Source organism: Haemaphysalis longicornis, unplaced genomic scaffold (assembly GCF_048455015.1).
Source record: "Haemaphysalis longicornis isolate Haplotype H1 unplaced genomic scaffold, Haemaphysalis longicornis Haplotype H1 scaffold_7, whole genome shotgun sequence".
Classification (NCBI taxonomy): Eukaryota; Metazoa; Arthropoda; class Arachnida; order Ixodida; family Ixodidae; genus Haemaphysalis; species Haemaphysalis longicornis.
In genome coordinates this window covers 21,028,524-21,052,301 of record NW_027526422.1, presented here as the reverse complement: position 1 = coordinate 21,052,301, position 23,778 = coordinate 21,028,524, and the positions used below count along the sequence as shown (strand labels likewise).

General features: G+C 43.9%; 1 long non-coding RNA gene across 1 annotated transcript in view; it reads right to left on the bottom strand.

Moving 5' to 3' along the window:
- Positions 1–349: 349 nt before the first annotated feature.
- The window catches only part of LOC144147237 (uncharacterized), a 149,923-nt gene continuing 126,494 nt past the window's right edge, over positions 350–23,778 (bottom strand). Inside the window, exon 3 of the long non-coding RNA XR_013317873.1 lies at positions 350–591. This is a non-coding gene — a long non-coding RNA (uncharacterized LOC144147237). The remainder of the gene's footprint in view (positions 592–23,778) is intronic.

The window sequence follows — 23,778 nt, the reverse complement described above, 5'->3', positions numbered from 1 at the left end:
TTCTTAGTTCAAGGCGACTATTCTTTCGCAGCCATAAACGTTTTTTCCTTTTTTGAACAGCTTTCTATTAAGCTTTCTGTCTGAATTTTTTCCTTTCTTTTTGCAATAGTCGCCCGTGAAACTTCTTCCAAAGTCAATTTTCCGCACCACAGCTTGCTATGACACGCTGTCAAGAAAAACTTTGTGATAAACATAGCGGGTTTCTACGGAAAAAGTAAAAAAAAAAGATTTTTCAAAATCGACAAAGGCCTTTTTTTGTTCAGTGAAGCTTTGCCTTTAAAGCGAAAAGTTAAGTCGCTGGCGTGAGCCTGTACCCGATATTTTTTTCGCACTACACGGAGCGTGACGATTGCTATCATTTTATTTTCATTGTAGTTACCTGTCCGTGAGGGAACCTTTTACAAGTATTGGCACTTTGATTGTGCACTTTCTATTACAGCCGAACACAAACGCTTCGACCGGAGAACAACTAGAAAAAGGGATCCCAAAACACGAACTCGGAGAGCTTACTGCTGCAGACGACTGGTTGCGACTGTGTGTTTCTTGTCGTTTCTTGTCGTTTCTTGTCGTTTCTCTTGCGTCTTTTTGTATCTGAAACAAGTAAAATTTTTATCTTAAACAAGCTTTTAAACAAGTAATTAGGATTGTAGAACAAGGAGTTCGGAGATTGCACAGGCCTTGGTTTGGAAACCCCGTTGTGCACACCTGAGAGTTCAAATACTTAGGTTTCTTTATAGCAGACATCGCGGTAAGAGTGGAATAGATGAAAAGTTCACTTAAAAAACGCCTATTATATGTCCGGATGATGAGCTCACAGCTATAAAGTTAGAGAATATACCTGCCGATTATATGTATTTGGATACATTTTGTCTATCGACTCTATTACGACTGAAACAAGCGAAAAATTGCCATGTTCTCAGACTATAATTTCCTTAATGCCATTGAGACAGCATATTGAGTCGATGAAATAACCCTCATATTTTTCGCCATGTTACAATGTGCATTCTGTACTTTTTTTGGTTATTGGTGTTTGGTTTGGGTTATGTATTATTACTGCTTCTGTTGTACTCCTGCATTTTCTACGTTCTTTACATTGGTGTTTGGTAAGTGCTCCCATTTCTCGTGTTAGCTGTTATTTATCACGTTTGTTCTGGTTATAACTTGCTGTTTTTACCATTTTTTTCTACTTTAACCCCCCAACAATAATGCCCAATGGGCGATGTAAGTACTTATAATAAATAGAAAGATAAGTAAACCAGCAAACAAACAAATACCTAATCAATAAGTTAATTGAAGCAGTCAGACTCAACATGAAAGCTGTCTAATTGCGGAGCAGTCAGAGGGGCTGTTGCACCTTCTCTTGACTAGTTTCAGTATCAGCCTGGCATTGATACCCAAAGTAGTCGAGAGAGGGCGCCGCAGCCCCTGAAAGCGCTTATAAAGACACACTGGATTGTGCTTTCATTACTTTATGGGAATTAATTCGTTTATTTAGGATTTTTTCTTCTTTTAGATGCGAAGCATCTCATGCTCGGGGCTGTGTCCCTCCCTCCCTCGTTGTCGTTGTCCGCCGTCCGCACTCTACTCCGCATGCGCATATCTCTCTAGTCGCGTCAGCGTTCGGCCTGACGTCAGCGCAGTCCACTATAAAAAGAAATAGTTAGGCGGCGCCCGGTTTTGAACCCACAACTCTCTGGCCTGGCAGCAACGGGAGGTACGTGACGCTCTTCCCACTGCGCCACAAACCGAGACGGGAGCATGTACTACGAACGCGCCTTATGTCCTTCACTCATTCAAACTACGTCAAGAAGCTACTGATACAACGAAGGCACGCCAAGCTGAACGTCAGCGGAAACGATGAACTGAAAGCTAATGGGAACTTCAGTCGACCCCATGGCGGCTTCGCATACTACTCAGGGTTCCCCTACGGGAGGATCGATGGTGTAATTTTTTATACTATTTGTACTTATTTACGGTTTAGCAACGGCAGCCTCCATGGCAACTGCGTGGCCCGGAGATCACCCACACAACTTCGCCTATGAGTAATGTGTGCCTTTGTGGCGCAATGTGATTGGCATGAGCTTCGTAACGTGAGGGGCCCAGCTTCAATTCCGACCAGGGGAAGCGGTTGTCTTTTTGAAGCCTCTGTTTGGGTGCGTGACGCAGCGTGACTGCGGTGGAGAGATACCGTGACTCCGGACGAGGTACGACGACAAGCCGGAACTCTTAAGTGCTCCGCACTCAATAAATAAATCTTGTTTATGATGAAGTCTCTTCGGTTGTCGAAACTGACGCGGATTGATTATTGTGCAATCAGCATATTCACTGTTGGCAATGATCTGTGGTCTGAGATTTTGATAGACAATGAAGGAAGGTGAAGAAGGGTTAGTTCGTGGAGCAGTTTCCCACTTGCAAGAAGCCCAGCATTTCTTCTTTGTCTAAATTCCTACATGAAAGTGTTTCACAGTGTTTCACAGTTAAGGATCGGCCACACGAATGAGCCAGCAAGCACTGAAAACTAAGCAAGTTCGTAAGGTACGCTCTTTCTACTATACGCCAGGAACAGTAGCAAAAATATAAGAGAACTATACAAGACACGTCTCAGTGGTGATGAGTTTTAGCTTGCTGCCGTAGATAACTTTCCCTTGAGGCGGGAGCTGCAAGAACACCTTCAGTAGGATGGCGAGAAGAAGAACGCGAAAGTATAAGTTTCTTGAGGCCATTTGCTAATCACGTAATATATCTATAGAACTGATAAATGATTCTTCAGAAGCAACATGTATTATTTTCATCCCCTGATTCAGCCAGCTTTGGGCTCACGGTGAATTATATGCTGCAGGTTTGGATGAGCCCTGATGATCTGCGAAGTTACTGATGCTTTTTATTTGTCTGTTTGTTTGTTTGTTTGTTTGTTGTACTAGCCAGTTAGACAGCTGGTTGAGCTTAGTGAATAATTAAAATTCGTGGATGCCTTGACGCGGCTCTACTTCGGGAAGCAAAGATTAGGAGCAGTGTATAACACACCTGAGCATTATCTCTGATGCGTGCACTCAGAACCACCGGGCAGGAACGCCCACGCCTTGTCACGTGCCCAACGCACTCGGGCAGAGCATAGAGGCTGGATACAGAGGAGGTATTTAGGAAAACTGGTGTATCTCGTTAACGGCGAGCTCTCGCGAAAGCGCTGAGACAGCGAACCCAAAATAGGAGCCATTACGAGAGTTTTGGATGTGTTTTTTGCGTGTTCCTAATATTTCTCCGTCAGCGAAAATATAACTCTGACGGTTCCTCTAAAGGAGCTTACAGCGAGAGAACTCCCGAGACCAAGAGATGCCAGTGAAGCAGCACTGCTCCGGGGTTATGCAAGTCTGAGAAATAGGTCACTCTACGAGGGCAGACGTACTTACGCATTTGCGAGCCCCTGCATTATTAGGTAAACGCATGTAGCGGGAGCTTGTTTGAGGTCCGTTATCGGCCTATTTTTGCTTTGTAATGCACGTAGCAACGTTCATAGTTCTAAAAGTGTAACAGTCCTGTAAAGTTTTTTCCATAACTAAAGAAATTTTCAGCACATTTCTACTTTCAATAATGAACACTGTTAATTTTGTCGTAGTTCGATTGTGGGCTTCTACTTATCTTCGTGCAACATCTCTTGCGAAGCGGAGTGACTAACACAAATTTTTTTTGTAGCCGTGTCAACGTCACAGCTAGAGCTTGAAATCGCCACATGGGTTATTATCGTACGGACATTTCCTCGTGGCTTTTGCTAATAATAGCAAATCCAAGATATTGGCTGTTTCCCACAAAACATGCGTGATTTTGGTTTCCTTTATGTTAGCTTCCTTTTGGCCAGTAATCATTACATCAATTTTGATTCCTTAAGCCATGCTTTCAGCCCGTGCGCTTTCTTTTTTTATCGGCCAAGTGCGATATGCATCAAGGATTGCCTCATGGCAAGTAGTGTCGCAATCGTGAACATAAATAGCCAGACACCAAAGCCGCCAAGGTGCCGTTAAGCTCCCAGTGTTCAAGGTAGACGTTTCCTTCGGAACAAATATGTGGAAAGCGCGGATTCCAGCGGCTGGATTGTTTGCGCAAGGTGCATATAAGAAGATAAGCCGTGCAGCCAACTTAGAGGTACCGAACCAAACAGCAGGATTGGACGGGAGATGGGGCTGTGGCAATAACGTGAATGCGGGGTAATTACAGCACATTAATGACTACCCAGACATTGATTGAATTTCGCAATGCACAAAAGTCGTAACAAAGCAAAATCTTCGGTACAAAGCTTTTCGGAAATGAATGGCACCGACAAAAAGGAAAAGCGATGAATAATGCAGCATCTACGGAGGGCACCCCGCCCACGTAATACTCTTCTTATTCATGGGTAATTTACATTGTAATCTTTGAACATTGCAAGGGGGTTCCCCCTCACATTTATGTAATTGTGTTTCTTCCCTGCAACAGACAGATACTGCTTAAATTGTTTATTACGTTTTACTACAAAATCTGCACACCTCGTGCTTCTCACCTATCTTTATTTTTTTATGCACCTGAGTCGAATACGCTTGCACAGAGCATGCGCAAAATATAAACCTCCTTGTTCACTACCCTTAGCGGCCTTGATCTGCTGTACCTCTAGATTAGCGAGAACGACAGAAAGCTTTACTTTTCTGTTAGCGGTAATTGAAGCTTCCTCCTTAAAAAAACCCAAGAAAAACAAATTCGTTAGGCATGATGCCAAAAACGCAGTTTTTTGTGTCCAGTGCAGGAGTGCGTTTGTTGTCTTTCTCTGCGTGCGTGCGTGCGTGTGTGTGTGTTTGTGCGCGCGCGCGTGCGCACACACCAAAACAAAACAAAAAAACTGGGGAACCTTGCATCACGTCGCACAAGGCTTGAACCGTAGCGATGCTGCAGATTTCTTTCTCCGTGAGCAGTGAAGGACACATCACCACGCATTTGTAGAAGTTTGAAATTGTTTATTTGCATGTTTCGTTGTCGCTTTGCCCTGTGCTAGTAGTAGTCGCCGTCATATTCATGGATATCGTTGTGTTCCTCGTGGAAACTAGTAGACGAAGTGGGCACGTGTTCTTCAAGCTGATCCTCGCCATTGTAGATTTCCACCACTTCCTGCTCATCAAATTGAGGGAGCGGGACCAGCAAGTTGTCTCGGTAAGGCGTTGCACCCTCGTAGCCCGGGGCTGCTGGGTGGTCGCCGCGACGAACGCCCCCACAAACGCTCGCTATTTTCTAGGTATTTTTAGCGCGTTACGTGCCATACGTTACGGCCAACCCAAAAGCGCCACTGCTAAAATCGAATGAAGAGATTCAAATACGATGTAGCACTATCCAAGTCGTTGTGAATCCAGGCGTTCGCCTTCCAAGCACGCAAGAAGAATATAGTGCTCCAAAGGAATTTTTCCATCTGCGCTCGTATTTTCTTCAGGTATTTAGCTATATCCCCCTCTAGACATTCATTACCCGGCCTCAGAACACATGTCTTTCTTCTCCGCAATAAAACAATTCAGTACAATTTCTGCACTTTTATTTCTAATACTCTAATTACGACGCCTTAGGGCGTTTTTTTTTTTCGCGTCTTCCATACTAAGAATTCTTATGTTGCCCGCATAAAACATGTGCAGACTCGATGAAAAGAATTCGCCATTTTAGAGCTGATTAAACTGTTCCTTACACGGGAACGGGACAGCAGGCTCAAGACAGCTCCCATTTTCTCGGTTCTTAAAGTCTGGGTTGTTTTGATTTCCCCTAACACACAAAACTAAACATCCGGGACGTCCTAAAATCGAAACAAAATCTAAGAGGCATTGCTTCTCTTTCTCTCAGCGCGAAACAACTAATCCCAGTAAATCGTCGGTCGCATGGCTGCTCCAGCGGCACTCAGAAACTTCTGTTTTTTTTTTTCAATAAGACGGGCTCTGGCTCACTTTTCCGCTCAACCACGCATTCGAGCCGCTCGCCCGTCAGCCGCAGTGAATGGAATTTTAAGCCCCTTAGACGGGGTATTCAACCCGGTTTCCTTTCACGCCAAAGATAAGACGTCTGAGCTATCGTAGTTCGTATATAACGAAAATATCATTGATGTATTCCACGGGTGATCGCATTTATATATTTTTAACAATTTTAACAAGTTGTATCTCTTCTGAAAATTTTATGTCTGCGTTTTGTTTATACTGGTGGCGTTACTCGCTAATTTCTTTCACTGGTTTTTAATAAATTCGTAGTCTCTACACGACAGTGGTTCCACGTTCAAAGGTATGCGCTTCTTTTTTTAAAAATAAAAGAATAAAATTAAGAGCAGGGTGTGACTTCCGACTGCTGTTTCCTTTTACGCAGTACAAAAAGAAGCGGCAGTTACGCAGCCTAAAGCCTGAAAGATGGGATCAAAGGCTTATCTTGGCTCAAATACGAAAAGTGCGCTCTAAGGCTAGCGAACAGCTGTGGCTAAAGCTACAGAATGGGAATACTTTAAGAGACAGAAGGCTCTGCATGCTTCTATGTTACAATGTTAAGGACTGTATTCAGGTGAATGATATGCGGCCTCTTTTAGAACTCCAGCACTCTCTCATGGCTTTTCTGTTTAAAAAATTCTCAGATGGAATAGGCGAAACATAATCTATGCGTACAATCAGGAGTCCTCCCGGCTACAGCTCTGTGTACGCCAAACCCATTTTGTATGTTTATGCCAGTTATGGAACACAATACGAGTTAAAATTAAATTGTCTCGTTCTTTAAGTTCTTGTCACTATAGATTAAAAACGTTTCCTTTCAGAGCTGTTCGGATCACAGCACTTAACGGATCAGTGTGTTTTTTTAATATGTAAGCATTGTACGTCACCTGAGCAACACACACATCCTACCCATACCATGCTTTTTTTTTCTCTTCCATGTTTTTTTGCTTTTTATCGTATAAGTTCAACTACACCACTGTAGTCGAATGCTTTCTACACCTTTGTGAATTTATATACCATATAACTTTGTTACAGTAGGTGCCCCCGACAGTGTTTCGCTTTAGGACCTCCTTCTGTATGTACCAGTTATTATATTTCGAAGTAAAAGCTACATTTTTTAATAAACTTTCAAACCATCAAAAAACTTGAAACCTTCATCCCGATTCCCTCTCTTCCCCATTCCCTAAGTGGTGGGAATTCGCGGTGGCTAGCTTGCTTTCGGAGTACCGGTAATCCCTGATCAAGCCGGTCAGCCGGGCTGAGAAAGCGCGCGGCTTCCTAAACTGAGGACGCCACCCATCTTAAATTATATATTTTTTGCTCAGTAAAACTTTTGCTTCCTCCTCCTAACCGCTTTTTCTTCATAAAAGGTCTACGCATAGTCTTAACTTCTGGGCCTTCTGCGGAGCGCATTAACGATAAATGCCAAGGTTCTATGTGAACATACACGTGTGTGTCAGAGTTCTCTCAGCCCACTTCCACTGTCACCTTGTTTTTTCACAAATGTTATGTCCTCTAAAGGCTTCACTTTACGCTTTGTTATTTTAAGCCCTCTCCTTCACCGGCGTACAGCGCGCTTATGCTCCATCGGACGTCTGTTTCAATCAAGGGGCGTCCATCCTGCCGACCGTGCTTCGTCATTCCGAGAGCGCCCGGTCGACATCGTTCCTTCCAGCTCCAAGCCGTAGCTAACAACCAATGTTTAAGCAAGACAAATAATAGAGCAAAGGTACACAAGCTGCGCACCATACAGTTTTAAATAAATAAACTCCCCACATTAGAGTAACCATGAGCGCATTTCTAATTTTGTGTCAAGCTCAAAGGGGTTAGTCAACCGCTCAGTAGCTGGGGTCCCTACCCTCTGGTTCTTTAGGGCAGTTTATTTAGAACATCGCCTTTAGAACATAAGGGCTGTGACACCTTACGGACATGGCCCCAATTATACCGTGTCTTGTTGTGAGTCTTCAACTACGAGGTCTTGCATCGGTAAGAGATGCATCGATAAGACACACGCTTATCACGTGGCTTGACTCCTGTGTGGTGGTAAAAAACCTGCGAATTATGTTGGTATTAAACTTGAGTTCTACAACTCTTTTGGGGTAATATGGCATTCTTGATTTTACTGGCCTACGATTAGGCTAGAAACATACGTGAAAACCAGCTACACGTTATCTTTCCCCCGAATGTCCTTAGCTTAGAGATAGGCGGTATGTTGGAACTGAATACATTGTTTGAAATACTTGGATATCTCTACAATCATTTTGGCTTTGAGATAGTAAATATTTTATATTTTGGCGCATTTGTAAAAACTTGGGGTAATTTATTTCGTCCAAGTGTGAAGTTGAAGGACGCTAAGTCAGCAAGCAGGTTATGCCTAGCCAATTAGACGTTGGTAGTGTACCTTGTGAACCTCCGCACCCTTACATTACATTTGCTGACGTTCGGCGCTGAAAGCACACTCTAGGAAATTGCCGCAGGTGGGTTTCACCACAACGCTCCAGAATGGCCAATCATTGTGAACAAATGGGCGAATTGGGTGAATGACAATGCCAAGAATACGATTTCCTCAGACATCACTGGATAAAAATAAGGATAAACCGTAGCAGAAACACCGGCGCAACGCCACTTCTTGCTTAAAAGTCCGAATTTCCAAATCGCGTGGACTGCTGAGAGGCTTTTGCGATGCGTTAAATTTGAATTTCAGGGAGAATTCTCGTGAACTTCTCCACGTGATTTCTTGCTGTCCAGATCATTTTACGCCGTATGGCCTCTGTACGCGAATTTATTCTGATTTAAAAAACACAGTAAAAACAGAGCACGAAAAATTCCCGTCACCTGTAAATTTGTCTCAAACAGCTAAAAGTAAAAGTAAACAGCTGGCACAATTGTGGATTTGCGTGCAGTATAACGCGAGAGGGGATGCCGGGGGCCAAGCCATTCCTATATAAATGCGGCGAAAGCCTAGACAAGTACTGAATAGCAGGAAGATTAAAAAAAGACAATACAGAGAAGAAAAACAATCTATTTCGAACAGAGGAACCAAGATGCGTACGGAAGGAAGTTTCTGAGTGGCCATATTCAACTGTCTGTGCATTTGCATATTGAACATTTTTGTAAATTGACATCAGACTGTCACCCCAGCAAAAGTGTTTTTCAAAGACAACCTATAATGAGCGTTCGGGTGACGGGCTCACAAGACCTGGCGTATTTAAAACGACCTGGCGTCAGGGTAGATATTCCTGTTTATTTTTTCTCAGTCGATACTAGTTGTCATACGGATATTTGAGCATTTGTTATGTGTTTGGTCTTACTTCTTTACCGGGTCTATAATTGTGGTGATCGAAGCCTTAAGTTGACATTATAGGTGCGTTTTTCAATTGCTTAAATATTTATATCATGCCCTCAGCCGTCGAGAGAGGTAACTCGGACACTACACTGTTCAAAAATATTGGCGGTTACTCCACTGATTTTGCGTCTTTTAACAAACGAGTCACGAGACACCTCATACCTTGATTGTCCCAAATCTTCGTATACGCCACGATATCGAACATGTGCAAATACTACGTAGCTTGCTTATAATAGCACAGTTTAGCGCAACAAAAATTTATAAGGACAATGTCATTGAAAATAAAAAAATTATGTCATGAATTATGTCACTCTGTGAAGAAGGCGTCAACAAAAGTGACGAATTAGTTTATTTTCGGCTTTTACGGGAAGGTTTTCTGTTTTCAGGGCACTGGAAAACTAAATTTCCGAGCATGGAGCCTGTGGCGCGAAATTTGGAGGCAAAGAATGGACTCGGGCAGTGCAAGACAGGGCGTGGGTGCAGGTCAATGGGAAGAGGCCTTCAGTGGTCCTAAATACTCCGTTGGTGATAATGATGAAGGCTGCGGCTGACTATTGTCGCGTTCCTCGGATAACCGATAGGCTTATGTGGCCGTCAAAAGGTGTTCGAAGCGAGCTATCCAAAAGTTCGGTCGCTTCCAACTTGCTTTAAAATAGTCGAGGGGCAAATTTTATGGCCTTACGCTACAACATACAAGAAACCCGATTTTTCTTCAACACGTACGAGAGCGCGTCACGCTGGGAGCACGTCAGGGTGCTGTCGCCGAATGAGAAAATGAAGTAAGATTGTTTCCTTTCAGACCTCAGGTCCTTCAGAAAGAGAACAAGAAGCGTCGGAATGTAAACTTGTGTTCAACATCCCCCTTCGTTGCTGTAGTTTCACTTCGAGGAAGAGCCGCAACGACGTGAGTAGAGTTTTCTTCAGCCCTGCACCCGTTTCAATGAAAATTCTTTTCCGCGCCCCTTTAAGGTCATGAACTTTGACATTTTTTTATAAATGAAGCGGCACACCACTGCCTAATGCCGTGGCAATTTTCGCTTTTTGTATCGCATACCACGAACCTTGGGAACTCATTAGCACTTGTGCAGAGCCTTCAACTAGACCCGCGCACAGATATTGAACGGTGGAGTAGAAAAATGCACGAACTGAAAATAACGTGCAATGATGTAAACAGCGTTTTCCTTTTCGCTAACAAGCGCGCCTTGGTAGCCAAGTTAGGCGACGAATGTGGCTGCCCCAAGACGGAAAGAAGAGTGGTCTCAACATTCGCATGAACAGTGTTATTTTTTATAAGCCATTTTGAAACCTTCGGTCGGAAGAAAAACCGGATACGACCAATTTTTAGCGTGCTCAGTGACGCGTTACCCTTAAACTACAGCGGGTCAAAATGCCTCTTTGGTATCCGAACGGCGGTTGGCGGTGCACTGCGATACCTTGCCCGCGGTGAGCTGAAAGTCGTTGCCTGCGCAGACGTTCCACCTATGAATAAAACAGCGTGCATTTTAGACCCGTGTATTTTATACCGAATACTTGCTGCAACCCCTTTAAACTCTTAAAGTCAGTACTAGGCACCGAATAAACTCGGCGGACACTGTTTCGGGGACTGCCAAGATCTTTGAATTGGGTTCACGAATGCCCCACCAAAAGTGCAAGTAATTTTGATTTTTTAAAAGGCTTAGCTCCGCACACAAAAAGAGAAAATAAATTTTATTGCAGTTGAAAACAAACAAGGAATCACTGCTGCCTCCCGAAAACGAGGTTCCAAAAGGCTCCTTTGGAAGAAGCGAGTTGTGGTAATTGGTGGAGGGGGCAAGGATTGTCCGACTGAGTAGAGATAAAGGAAGACAAAACGATAAATACACGTGCCGTGGTATCACTAGAGCAGAGATAAAGCATCTTCCCAGGCCAGGTGATCAAAAAGGCATGGGAATAAAAGATGCGGAGCCCAGCTGGGGAATACTAAAGCGTTGAAGCAACACAGCAAGTATTGATCCGCATCAAGTAGCAGCTTCAAGCGAAAAAAATGGCATCGGGAACGACGAGGAATGTAGCGTCGTATTAACCCTTTGCGACATGGCGTGTACAATTGTGCACACGACGTTTAAGAACAATTTCGTGGTTTAATTTCGTCGTCATCCCTATTTTAACCGCTCAGCCAGCATTCGCATTTTCCGCTCTAAGGAACGGTGCTGCAATTTCGTGGGTGACGCGCCTTTACCATCCTCCCATGCTTTACCCAAGCAAGAGAGCAAGAGACACGCCTCGCGTTATATGGTGCGTCAAGTACGTGTTCTTGCTTATACCTTTTTTTGTCTAGTTTAAACGTTTATTAAAGCAAGCCTGAGTTTGTTACCTTAATGTGTAATGGCTATATATCACAATAATGTGTATACCTTTTCTATTGTAGCAATGGTTAGGAAACGGTGGTCACGTTTACGATGGGGTGTTCACGTTTTGGACACGACCCAATTTATTAACTACTTATGAGGTCCAGCTTTTTATAGTTTTTAAGTGAAATTTTGGTTAAAAGCATGCATGGGCAGTTACACCTTTTTCTGACGGTTACATCGTAATGCGTGTCGTAGAGGGTTTAAATGGTTCCGCATAAAAATGTATGAAATAGCACCGCGAGCGATCGCAACGTGACTTTAACTAGATCCACTTGATATCTACAACCGCACCATTTGAGACAGGTCATCAGCCATGATAGACGTTACTCAGAAGAAGCCTTGACAGATATGAAACACTTCTTGGACAAGGGGGTAAATACTGAAGAGAAAGGCATAATGAAGCGTGATGGACCCTAAATAAATGTTAGTCAATACAATCTTTGATATTTCCTTTTCCTAGCACAGTCGATACAATCCTACTAAAACAACGTATTGCTAGAAACCTGCCCTGTTTTAAACCTCTCATTAGGGAGTTCTCCATTTATAGCTCCGAATGTGCTGGGGTTATCCCACGGCATCGCGCTTGCGACAACTCCCCTAATTAGTTTTTTGCTGCAATGGTATTAGCTAAATACGCATTAATCTGCACGATATGCTGCATAATTCTGTCAGCCTTCTTGCTGTAGTTCTATGTAAGGGTTAAGGCCTTTACTGACGTCAAAAGATGACGTAACACACAGGCTTGTAGCAGTGGGATAGGGGTAAGCTGACATAACGGCGGCCATACGGGATTTGCGCCGTGTAGCCTCCAACTCGTCCGTTTCAAGAGAGATTCATAAACTGCTGGACACGTACCCCTGCCCTCTCCGACTGCCGTGGATCCGGCGTAATACTATCACCGCGCATATTGCGGCGGATACTTCCTGCCACCTCTCCTCGGTTCCAGGACCGCTGCCCTTGCTGAAAACGGACCCACATGAACAATTTGTCCAACTAAAGGCAGATCTGCGTCGCGCCACACGCGCTCTCATCCCACCGTGTGGAACAGACCTTCCCAGTGGGCTCGCTCGCTGGGAGGAGGTCCTCCTGCGTAGACTTCGAGTTGGGGTGGCCCTCTCTCCTGCGGTAACCCGGGCGGGGCCACCAAGATACCATGCCCCGTTTACCAACACCTGCCCCTTCTGTACGGTTCCTGCCGAAGACGCCGACACCAACCACCTACTATGGACGTGGCCTTCCCTGAGTGCAGCGAGATCCAGACACCTTCGCGGCACAGGCCTGCATCCTGGGAGACCCCCTGATCTCCAACGATGGCTGTGGGGGCCCCACCACCGCTGTCTTCTGGATTTCCTCCGGGAAACGGGTGCAAACTTGTACCTCTAAGACTTTATGCCAAAGGGCATACTATCGCAAAAAAAAAAAACTACTAACAAAAGGTTGAGTTATTTCCATAATTATACGTGTTCTTTGTATAATTGAACTATTATTCATATGAGGTTCTACAATATGAGCAGGCAAGAATATAACAGGCGCGTTTGTGCAATCAACTGTCCAAGTCCAGTTTATGGCATGCGCAGAGCCTGTCTTGACAGGGTTGAACGAATTTGCATGAGTGATGGTTGAAAAAAAATAGCCCTATGAAGAAAAGTCCTTGTCGCCTGAGCACAAAAGCTTTCCTATTAGGCAATTAGCTCAGCATGAATGTGCAAAAACGCCACTTGCCTAAGCACATAAAGTCACGAAAAGTTCGTATGAAACAAGAAACAATTCAGGTATTTTTCGGAAATAAAGTTCAGTTGGAAGTGGCGCCTCGTCTGGCGTGCTTGCTTCTTGCTCCGTCCGTATTTCCTCGCCAGTACCTTTGTCGAGTATGTCGAGCCAACTTGTCTTCAAGCTGTTGCCATTTACTTTTGCGAAAAATTTGCTCCACTGCCTTTGTGTGAGAGGGAAAAAACATGAACACGATTGATGATTGATGATAGGGTTTAACGCGCCGACGCAACGCAGGCGATGAGGCGCGCCGCAGTGGAGGGCTCCGGATTTTCCTTTGCACAAACTTGCTCCATGATAGGTATTTTTCTTCAAGTCTTCGAAGCGTTGCTTCTCAGCAACAGTTTTGTCATGTGTGGTAGGAGCCAGAGACAGTATCCATTGATAATTTGTCTCTCAGTTACGCGAAGCCACAAACAGTGTGTGTGAGTCCTTTAAAACCAAATTTTCAAATTTGCTAAATCCTGTCCTACCAATTATCTCCATTTACGCCGTTACAAGCATAAGAGGTGGAACTTTCGCAAAATCTACATTATTGTGGGACTGCAGGGCCTTATACGGTTTGCCAGGTTACGTATACTTTATATTTTTTATTTTTAGTTTTTCTAAATTTTGTTCGACCAATTGTCTTCATTTACGCTATTATGATGATTACAGGTGGAACTTCGGCAAAATCTGCATTACTGTGGAAATTCAAGCGTTACACGGCTCGCCATTTTCCGTAATTTATGTATGTTTCTCGTATTTTTTTAGTTTTACCAAAATTTCATTCGACCATTTATCTCCATTTACACTATTGTAGCAATTACAGGTGTAACTTTCACTTATTCCGAATTATTGTGGATGCAGGGCGTTACATGGTTCACACTTTTCCGTATTTTTTTTTTACATTTTTGTATTTCCTGGTTTTTCAAAAATTAGTGGGAACAGTTACTTCCATTTACGCTATTATAACGCTTACAGGTGGAACTTTCGGGATATCTGCATTTTTGTGGAAATGCAGGGCGTTTCGCGGTCCTGGCCAGGGGGTACTCGGCATGAAATGCTACTCATTAAAAATGGCTAGTGCACGAGCTTTCGGGTCGTGGATCGAGCGCCAGACACAGCATCAGCAAGTTTTAACTGAAGGAGACGCAGCAGTGCGAACGCGGGAAAATTTAATGATATTCAGAGTTTTGCGCGTATCATAGGAGGGTCAAAACCGGAGACGAGAGGCACCTATTTGCAGGAGTGGCAGAAGATTGTCTTCCGACGACATTTACAGGTGGAGTGAACGGATACGCGGCCATTTTTGCCCTTCCTTATAAGCCCAGCTGACAGTTTTTATAAGCCCTTTATATTCAAATATCGTACTGACTTTCGTAGATGATCTGTTGAATAAACACTGCGGCCAACAAGAGACCTGGAATCGGCAATAAATTTTTTTACGAATCGCTGTTAACCATGTATGCTTGTTGCAGTATTATGCATAAAAAATCACTGTCCTTTCAGTCTGAGAAGAAGGATGACCAGCGAAGCTGTAGTGCGTAATGCTAAAGTAATCTTAGCGGCTAATCGTCACAATATTGGTTCCCAGATTAGTTTCGGGAAAACAACATTCACAGCCGTTTTCTGTAACCATACTCCCTCAGTAAATGGCGCTGTATTTACAGCAGGCAGTGATGGTGTAACGTTCACAACTTCAATGCGAACTATTTATGAAGGGTAAATAAAACTCGGCGTAACGCGCAGAGTTGGCTAATCTTATTGGCTAATTGTAATGTAATTTGTTTCACGTTAATCTGATAACACAAGAGTTAAAGCCGTTTTCTGTAGCCATACTCTCTTCGTATATGGCCGTGCTTCGCAGTGCAACACACAATATGGGAAAACCAGCTTCACCAAACTTACATTGATCACCTAAAGTCGGCTTCACATCTAAAGAAAAATGCATTGCTGGGGCGACATTTGTCCACGGGTAACAAAACCGTCGTACATCAGAATATGACTATCCTGCGACTTCTTTCATTCTTCTTGCGATTCTTTTTTCTGCGCTAAGGGTGTTGCGCACAGTTTTACGATCACGGGCATTTCAGTGGGCGCCGCAAGGTGGCGCTACGCGCGGGTGCGATTCTTGTCTTCATAGCTCTGTAGCCGGAGATAATCTGCTGGATCCTAGCCATACACGGCTTCGCTCCAAAATGTGCTAGATGAAAAATGAGGGCTAAGCACTTCCGGTGTCCGCCGGGCTCATGCGGCTCTTCATATTCAATTTCACGCCTTACGCAGCCGAGCTTCCCCACCTTTTGCAGTTGAGTGACGTTGTTTGTTACTTTCTTTTCCTCCGCACGCCAGATGCGATTAGCGTAGAGTTGCAGCTCATTGTCGGGAACTGTATTGGTTATGCCAGGCATAAGCGGAAGATTAAGCCCCGGTACGCTCTCGCTTCTAGTATTTTTCTTTGCGTTTTGTTTTTGTGTTCTGACCCTGTTGTGTGTGATCTTCAGTTTTGCTTTCTATCTATATACGTCCGTGAGCGCGCGTTTGCTGAGTGCGGCAAATTCCTTGGCCTTAAAGGCTCACACCTCGAACACCGTTGCAGTCCTGATGACCCTGTGCTTTATTTAATTTTTTTCGTTGTATTTCGGTGCCTGCGCTGGGCTGTATCAGCATCCTTCGGCAGCTTGAGTAAGCAATAATGATCCCCTTTGCCGCAAGCAATTTGTTTCAATTTTCCCTTCACCAGCTTTCAGTTGTGTTTGTTGTTTTTCGAAAAGATTATTATAGTATATTGCTTTTCATGCCCCCCCCCCCGTTCGCCTTCTCCATCGAACGCGTACAGCTATGACGCATAAACTTAAGAGGAAAACTTCGCGCATCTTTGCTTCGTTTCGTATAATTAGCCATCCTGTTCCTTTTAACAAAAGTTATTTATCGGCTTAGTGTGTGGAAAAGGCCTCCCATTATTTGCAATCGTTGGGAGCCATTGTGTCCTTGCGCAGTTAGAGTCAATAAGCACCCCAAATGCGAATTTTGAGGTACAATACCAGCGCAAAGCTCCCGCACGGGGAGTTGTAAAGGCCCGTTCACACGGCGACGAAAGCGACGGGAATTCTGTCGCTTTTTAGCGCCGCGTCAAAAATTGGTCCCGACCATTCGGCTAAAACGATCGTCACGCGAAAAAGCGAACAAATTCCCATCTCTTTCGCTCGCTTTCGTCGCAAGTGTGAGCGGGCTTAAGTGTACGCATTATCGTACTCCTTCGGGGCATATTTTGCACACGTGAAATTCAAGCACACGAATGTGCCTCTTCATAGCTTACATTTCTTAATTCTGGCATGCTCTCTGAATTTTTATTGACCAAAAAATTCGAAACCCTTTAGAGGTTTCTTTCCCAGTGAGCTCGACTACTCCAAAACTGGCCTCTAGCCTTTTAATTAGCAAAATAAATTTTGCAAAGTACCTTGTAAAAGTACTCATGTAGGTTAATTACTGTGATACCTTCCATCTGTTTTTTAAAACCTTTGTGCTGGAAAATGTCGTTACCGTGTGCATTACGAATACCCACCCGCAGGGGTGGCTCAGCGGCTATGACTGTGTGCTGCTGCGCCCGAGGACGTGGGTTTGATCCTGGCCGTGGTGGCTGCTGTTGTGATGGAGGTGATTACCAAAAACGCCCCTGTGTCGATATTTTGGCGCACGTCAAAGAACTTCAGGTGGTCAAAATAATTCCGGAGCCCTCCACTGCGGCGCGCCTCACAGCCCTGGCGTAGCTTCGTCGCGTTAAAAACCAAAATGTTAATTTGAATTCTGCATGCCATGCCTGCTGTTGCGCTGTTCTGCAAGATGCTTTGGAGTGAGGAATATTGAAGCAGAAACTTTGGAGATTTTTGGGTCAGAAGGTCTGAAAATAGGCACTAAAGCTTGTTCACTCCTTTAGACGTAGACAGAAAGAAAAATTTCCCTCGTCCTGAATACTCCGCATGAAGCTTATTTAACACGATATTGTGTGATTTATATTGGCTATTTATTCCGAACAGAAAAATTGACTCGCCATTTCACCCCTGCAAAAATGAATGTTCAGAGGAGCTGTAGCAAAATTACTGTACGTGCTGATGGGAGCGACAAATCTGCTATTACTTTACAGTAATGCTAGGCGTAATCACTTTGAGGTCGTTGTAGACCGTCAGAAAACGGCGACATCTTGCAGGGCTTGCCTTTAGCGCCGAGCTTCTTGAGCAACAACATCAGAGTTCTTTCTGCCGTGGTGGGTGCGCCGAGCTCCTTGGGGACGAAGTTCATGAATGTTGGCAGCACGTCACCGCTGGTACTGTTGCCTGTTCTCGTCATTTTACCGCTCCAGGCATTCCCGCGGCTGGTTGGGAGTCGTACGTTTTCCTGGCCTAACCTTTAGGGGTGTGCGCAGCCAGCTGGCGTGGACAGAAGCACACACAGTTGGCGTCTCCTAACTGCTTCGCCTCCAACGGGTTTTACAACAAGAACGGCAATTACAAAATTCTCACGCTATCAGCTGAGAAACATGATCAAAAATAAGCTGTAAAGCGAGTTTCTAACCAGGGATGTACGCGTGTTTATTACAGCAGCTATCGCAACCATTGCATGAACGGCTGTGCTCAAGCGCCCAGTGCGTTTTTGGAACGTACGAAAGAATCCGCGAATGTTCCTTGGAATCTTCCAGTAGCTTCTCTTTTAAAGAACAAAGGAAAATTGAGCGAAGGGCTTAGCTAGGCTGTTTTTCTTTCAGGGGGGGGGGGGGGGGAGGGGGGTTGCAAGTGATGGCATAGGCTGAGACCACGACACCTAATAACTATTAGTTCTTCTTAAAGGCCGTTTATTGCATTAAAAATTACTTTTTTATTGTCGGAACAGCGCAAAGGGACGAGGACGAGGTGTCCCGTCTACACCGTGTCCCGTCTACACCTCGTACTCGTCCCTTTGCGCTGTTCCGCGAATGCTGTACCAACACGCCCAAACTTATACCTTAGCTACTTTTTTATGGTTCTTTTTCTTTTATGAAGTGCTAGTTAGGTTGGGTCATTGGTTCGTTCGTTGTTTTGTTGGATCACACGGTGTTAGCGTGCCAATATGTTCCGACAATCGATACGCCCTAGCATCTCCCAATGAGTCATTAATATAGCCACCTCACCAGGAGTACGCGAGTTCCGTCTCCCGAAGGAAACAAACAAGAAGGCGCACGTCTCCCTACGCAGCATCCAATGTCCCCTTGGCAACATGTTGTTGTCCACAGCGGTGTGTAAGCCTGCCTATGCGAAGTCCCCTACAAGGAAGTAATAAATTCTTGTCGTACTTTCTAGAAACATTGTAATTATAGCCCGTATAGCCTTCAAGCCATTGTCGGCCGCATTCGTCATGCGTGTTAAGTAATGCACGGGGGACATTAGCGTAGTTCGGGATTTAAAATCCATGACTATTCCTGTGCATAATAAGTCACGGGCTCCCTTGAGCTACGTTCGCAGGTGTAGCAGTCATCGCCTGCAACATGGGAGATTCGAGGGGGGTAGGCCTACTTAGAGAGGTTACTTCAAAAAGGCATCAACCTGAATTCGCCCATGAAAAGAGTTGTATGCTGGGTGAGTTGTAAAGTGATATATTTTCAACAGCGCTAAAGAGACTAGGGCAAAAGAAGCGGATGGGACGAAGGATGTTGAAAGACGAATTGTAAGAAAGATTTATTCCTAAATAAATATATACTTCTTCAAGAAATCTGTCTTGATTAAACTGAGCCCATAATAGCGTGCTCCTACCCTTCAAAAATACGTGGAGGCTTACCTGCTCTACGTAACCCAACACTGGAGAATTATATCTGCAGGTATACATCCGGTGTGTTCAGCGGCCTGACGCCCTGGGGTGGCACTGCAGCTGCTGATACGCGGAAGAAGAGCTTTCTTTACACTCAATTTCGCCAATGTTGCATACTCTGTTCCATTTTTTTTTTTTTTTTTTGCGGGAAGAAGTAGATAGGGGGGTTCAAAACCATTCTTCCTGTCAACCCTTCCGCGCCTACACCTTTGTTGGAAATCTCCACCATCAGTTCTTCAAATGAAGAAACGCCCTGACTGAAGTGCTGATGGTTTCACTCCACCTTATTTAAAGCTTTATGCCAGCGTCGACCAGTTTACAACAAAATCGTTTCAATTCAGTCAACGTTCGTAGTCAATGCACTGCGAAAGAGTGATTGAAGTCACCTTAGATCACAAAATGTTACCTGTATCGACGTATCGCATGACGATCGTCGTATTGTACAACGTTTTTCTTTCCTTTTTATTGGACCCATTTGTTCAGAATCAGTTGTTGTCACTCTCAAACTAGGATTGTAGACGCGGGCCTTGCATTTCGCACAACAAAATTCTGCAGAAATTCAGAGAATTATCTACTAACGCGTAGCATTGTTATGGCGTTTGTCCTGAGAGCGAGGTCTTACACTCAATTTTTTTTGTTTTTTCTAAATCGTGTCCGAACAATTATCTCCCTTTACGCTATTATAACGATGCAAAGTGGAACAGTCACGAAATTTGCATTATTGTGGAAATGCAGGGAGTTATACGGTTTGCCATTTTCCGTAATTGCTCAATATTTTTCTTATTTTTTTTCTAAATCCTGTCCTACCAATTATCTCCATTTACGTTATTATAACGATTAAATTTGGAACTTTCGCGATATCTCCATTATTGTGGAAATGCCTAGTGTTTATGTTTTGCCATTTTCCGTATTTTTTAAATGTTTTTTTTTATTTTGTATTTTCTCAAAATTTTGTCCGACCAATTTTTCCCGTTTGCGTTACTGTAACGATTACATTTGGAGCTGTCCGAAAATCTGCATTATTGCGGAAATGCAGGGCGTTACACGATTCGCCAGTTTACGTAATTATTTTATATTTTTCTTATTTTCTTGGTTTTAAAAAAATTTCGATCAACCAATTAACTCCATTTACGCTATTATAACGATTACAGGGGGAACTATCGCGAAATCTGCATTATTGTGCATATGCACGGCGTTACTCGTTTCACTTGTTTCCGTTATTATTTTATTGTTTTTTTTATTTAGTTAGTTTTTCAAAATTTCGTGCGACCAGTTATATCCATTTACGCTATTATAGCGATCACGGGTGGAACTACCGCGATATCTGGATTTTTGTGGAAATGCAGGGCGTTACACGATCGAGGCTGTGGGGGTACTTGGCAAAGAATTCTACGCATTACTATCTTCATCAGTACGTGCGGGGGTGCGTGCATGCGTGCGTGCGTATAAGCTTTAGGCACATTTTCGAGAAATGAAACGCTCGTAAAAATAAAGAAATGAACCCCTGTAAAAAAATGAAACGCACAGCTTTGACGGAGGCAACCACGAAGAAAAAAGATGAGGACAGGAAAAATTGAGAGCTAGTATTCACCAAAATGAAAGTGCTGAAAGGCGCAATAAAAATAAACTAAAATCGGAGCCAGGCGAATATTACTTCCGCTGAACGGCATCTCAAGTCTACGCCAAAACCGTGACCAAGAAAACCCCGCAGCATACCCGCGTACGCCTCCGTTCCGTGCTGTGTCCAGCGAGTAATATTGTTTTGCAAACAAGCGAATGTTTGAACAGGGAATTGAAGCCTCCGCTGCATTGCTTCTGCAGAATTCGCGTGTTCTGTCGATTCATTTGTTGTGCGCCTGAATGTTTTCTGCCCCTTCACTTACACAGCACATTTTTCATGCTCTGACGTACCTGACATTTTACTTTTAGCCTTCCCAAAGATTCCGTCATGGGCCTCACGTAGCCACCAGGGTCAGAACAGAGAAGGAATCACAATCAAATACAAGAAAACGCACGGTATGCCATGAGTTCTGCAAGAACACTTACAGAAAACCCCCGTGTGTCGACATTGCGGCGTAGTCTGTAGATTTCAGGTTGCCTGAATAAAACCGCTGCAGTCCACCAGGGCGCGGCTTTTAGCGCAGGTGTTGTGTCTTCGCCTAAATGCGAAAAGTTATAACTTTTTTTATATATAGTTTATGTCTTGGAGAAGTTAACGTCAGCCGATTTCTCGCCTTTGAGGCAAGATCTAACTGATGTAATCTTTAAAAGTGGTCTGCCACCCCTGTGAAAGTAAACGACTATGAAGGCTGAAGGACGGGAACTGAGGACCGCGTACAGGTAGCTGGCGCGCAGACATGGAAATCAGGTAGAGAAATACGCCGAAACTGAATGTAAAAAACATGCGGGGGACGAGAACTGGAGAACTGGAGATGGCCCGTCCTGCAATGTAGGTTAATAGCTCAGCAGAGGTCCTACAGGTGATGATGAGCTGACAACTGTCCCACCGTCTAATAATCTCTCTCACACAGGGATGAAATGTCGAGGCGGAGACGGGCTCCCTTGAAGATTTCGTTCCACTGCGTCTGCATTTGTGATAAATGGCGTTCATGGGCCTCAGATTAGTGTGTCGCCGATATTACTTAATCCAATTGATACCATGGGGAAGCGCTGGTTAACATGTATAATGAAATAAATAGTATCAGTGTGTCATTTGCCCATATTAAATAATTTTCACAAGTCATCGTTGATGCAATTGATTCGTCAAAGAATTATCAGTAAATATTATTATTTGGTAAAAACTTCACAGTCGCTGAAATTATTACCACCCTTCTCTGGTATAACATTTCCCAAACAGGAGGATTGACTGAGGCTTTATAAAATGCCAAACGGCGAATTTTTGAGCCCACCAGTCATTAACTTTTTAAGAATATCGCTATGAAAAACGGCCACTACAGTGAGCGTGTAGCCAGTTCCCGTCCTCGTAAAGGAACACGAGGAGAAGAGCTTTATCCTCGCGAAAAAAAATCTCGGCGCAATTTTTAGGCAAAGCGAAGACAAATGAACGCTCAAAAGTTTGGAGGTTACTGTATCGTTCATCAAACCTACTTATCATGTTTAGTGTCGTTGAAAAATTGCTTCAGCCCTCCGGTGCGCTTCTGAAACGCTGTAAATATTGCAGACCAATTTATCTTACACCTAGGCACAAGTACAAGAGAAAAAGTGGAGTCGTTACAAAGAATACGGCCCAAAATTCTTGCATTAAAAATTTAAGCGAAAATCAGCGGCGATGTGGGTTCACTTGTCAGTCAGTGCTCAACAGAATAAATAAACAGCACAAAATCCTTCGAGATAGGTCGTTATGAATATTGCATACAGTGACAAAGTCTACGGAAACAAGATATTAAGAGACTTGTATGGCGGTAAAGTCATGTGCTGAAACCCGAGGAAGCGATAGAACTACATTGCAGACCGGTAAACGAGCTTTTCATGAACTGGACTACACCACCGCTTGCGAAGCTAACAAAATCGCGAATTGTGGACGGAAGTAAAAAAAAAGCACTTAGGCATTAATGAGGCAAAATCGAAGTATAGTCAATGAAAGCTCGCTTGTGGGCTAGTTGGTACATTATTTCTTGCAAAAACACTGTGCTAAATTGAAATTACGAAGACGAAGGACGGCGGAACACACGATGCACACTTACGAAAGCGCAATCACGAAAGTGCGATCACAGTTACGATGCACACTTACGAAAGCGCAATTGCGCTTTCGTAAGTGTGCATCGTGTGTTCCGCCGTCCTTCGTCTTCGTAATTTCAATTTAGCGCAGTGTTTTTGCAAGAAATAATCGAAGAGGAGGCAAAGTGTGTATTTGTGTAACTTTTTCGTAGGGAAATTTTGATCGAGCAAGATGTTCCTCCTGCGTATTTCAGCCTCCCTCTACTGCAAAGTACGGCGCGAAAATAGGCGATAATAACGCAAGACTCAGATAAGTGAGTGAGCCGTATGTCAAACGATGCGAGTGGTGAACAGCGCTCCTTTGATGGTATTTCCATAATATCAGTATGCATATGTTAGGATAATTTATCAGCACAAGGCCCCCAAACGGTAAAGGATAGGAAGAAGCATCAAATTTAATGGGGGAATCAGACTGATTTTTCTCTTCTCGCGTCACGTTGCCCAAAAAGTGAGATTTTCTAGTGAAGCATACTTTGATCGCGTTCCAATTTAGCACTGTACAGACGAGCCCAACTAAATATTACCGCGAACAATGCATTTGGTTCGTTTATGTTTTGTTTTTTTCCGACCAGCTGCGTCGGGCTGTGTTATCTGTGTTATCCGTGTGCCACGTGAAGCCCGTGTTCCATTCTTTATTTCTATGCCGCACGTGTTATCTCTTTTGATAGGGAGAACGTTTCGAACTAACGTCAACAGTCAAGAATAATCTTCTTTGATCTACAGTGTTCTGGATGAAATCGACGGT